Source organism: Conger conger, chromosome 11 (assembly GCF_963514075.1).
Source record: "Conger conger chromosome 11, fConCon1.1, whole genome shotgun sequence".
In the NCBI taxonomy this organism is placed as follows: Eukaryota; Metazoa; Chordata; class Actinopteri; order Anguilliformes; family Congridae; genus Conger; species Conger conger.
The window spans coordinates 31075014-31077837 of record NC_083770.1 but is presented as its reverse complement, the minus strand read 5'-3'; positions in this window follow the sequence as shown (position 1 = coordinate 31077837).

Below are 2824 nucleotides of genomic sequence, written 5' to 3'. Positions count from 1 at the left end.
AATCTCGGTCCCAGCTGACGACTGATTCAAATGACCCGTTTTAAAGCCCTATATAATGGATATTAATTAGCTCCAGAGACATTCTATTTTTAAATCAGAGCGGACACATTGACAGGAACATCGTAATAGTCTTCGTCACGGTTCATCTGAATCTAGTCCCAAAGGACGGAACATTTAACAGCAATAATAATAATAATAATAATAATAATAATAATAATAATACATAAATCAAATTTATATATATATATATATATATATATATATATATATATATATATATATATGGAGGAGAAGAAGAATAAATTTCAGTGTTATGCATGATCTGTCTGTATGTTTCAGAATGCCTGTTGTCATTGAACTGTCATTGCCCCTATACAGACAAGGCTAGCCTATAATATAGGTAAGGGACTGAGGGTGATCCATTGTGGACACCCTGCTTGACACTCATTACAAACTATTGATCTCAGATATCACTTAGGCTAAGAGTGTGTCCAGCTCATCTGAACTTCCTTCTCAGGTCCTGTTATACACTCATCCCCCATCGTGGAGGATGAGTGTATAAAAGTGTCATTACTGTTTATAATTTGTTTATTTGGGAACGGGTTGCTGCATACCAGGCCATAACAGGAACTGACTTGTGTGCATGCATGCGTGGGCGCACGTCCGTGTGTTTTATGTTTTACTACGGCCATGTTGCTGGTGTGTTTTTGGGACAGGTCTGCACCTGTCCAGTGAGCTCTAATGGCCAAGGAGTGGCAGAGATTTTCTTTCCTGGATGGTGTAATTTGTAAAAGCTTTATTTATTTATGTAGCATTTTTATTGTGTCACTGCTCAAGGTACCTGGCTGCAGGTATCCAGGAGTACAGATGGAAAATAAGTCAGCTGTCAGTTAAGTGGCAATGTGTGGGTAGTAGTGCAGCTCGTGCAGGTAAATGCACAGGTATTGCGCTCTGGGGCCCCTGTGTAGTCTCTGTTGAACCTTAGTGAGGAAGTGAGGAAACCTTGCAAGAATGAAGCAGCGCTAAATCAGATGTAGGCAAAATAGTTGCTAATTTGAATTAAGACAATTGCAGTTGGTGACTAAGAAAGGTAATAATATATATGGCCAATTAATGGTGCACATAACATCCATCCTTTCATATAGCGCTCTATCCTTTTTCTCTTCCATCCTTCTGCTGTCTCACACTATTCCTTTCTGGTGTACAGGAGCCGACGTGTCCCCCCGCCTCCATTTTGGCCCCAGTGAAGTGTAAACTCACAATCATGTGCTTTCATACTGATGGAGAGTGCTGCATAACACAGTGTCCTTCATTTAATGCCCAACCCCTCTTAGCTTCATTTTCTTAATAGTCTAATGCATTTTGCATTTTAGAGGGCATATTCTATTCGCTGCATCAAATACTGATAGCTGCCAATTGTGAAGGACAAGCTTGGCATTCTCTTGGCAGACATGGTTATCCATTGTGATTTATCGCTTAAATTCATATGGCTTGGTATTCACTAAAGCAGTACTGGTGGAGTACCTTGATCAAGGACAATAGGAACAGAACCCATGTCCTCCTGGGTGACCTATTCAATATCGACAAGTTCGACTGACGTCAAGCCAAAGTGCTACCAAGAAATAATTTCAAATATGCAACATATCCATGAAAAATGTTTTATTAATTGCAGGTCAGATGGAAAATGTAAAACAACTTTTTACATGTTGTCATCTGCCTCTACATCTCCTAATTGACAGAAAGGCCAACTATCTCCTGCTTATTTTTTGTTCCCCATACCATTTCTATCACTTATATTTTCCTCCTGCACCCTTCCATTTCTCCTTCTGTTTTGTCCTTTTTCATCTCTCTTCAAACCACACTCCATTTTATCTTCCTTTTTATGCCAGCTTTCCCACTCCCACTCTCTCTCTTTCTCTCTCTCTCTTTCTCTCTCTCTCTCTCTCTCTCTCTCTCGCTCTCTCTCTCTTTCTCTCTCTCTTTACCATATTTCCAACTCTATTCCATTTGCATTTTTTCTGCTGGATTTAATCAATCATCTCTCCTCCTTATCAACTCTGTTTCTGTCAAACAGATTGTCACTGTACAGCACCTCTTCTCCCCCTCATTTTTGCACTTGGCTGAACAGTATGCAATCCAGCACAGGGCATCTGGGCTTCAGGGCATAATCTGGCCCATTTTATTTTCCATAAATATAGTCAAAACATGAAAAAGGACTTATGCACATAATAAGCAGCTGCAAAAAAAGACATGCATTCATCCCTGTGGGACAGAAATATCTCACTGCACCCTCTCACCTACTTCTCTGTTTCATGTAGGATCTGTTATCATGTGATTTGTCCACAATATACCAATATGTTCTTCACATTATTAATGTAGCATTTTATACATATGTAATATAAAACATTATATTGCATATGTATGAAAATGCAAAACATTAATTAACTAGAAGAGTGCCAACCTCTTCCAAGCCACAACCATCTTGCCTCACATGAATGTGCGCAGGAAATATAATAATAACTTGGCAATCCTAGCATTACTTTTCCAGATATGTCTAACAGAAAGTTTGGCCTGATGGTGGCGCTAGAGGAAAGCTAACAGGGTCACCAAAAGAAACAGGTTTTGTCCTCTTGGGAAAATGAATGAGCACAGCTAATTTCATGGCAATTCAGCCAGTATATTTTCAGATACAATATGTCATCACAGATGGACAGACAAACGGATGGATATCCATCATTACATAATCTTCTTGGCAGAGGTAATAAACAAACTTGTTTCTGGACTTGATTGCTGCTTGCATTTCCCTCATAATGCATCACATTGT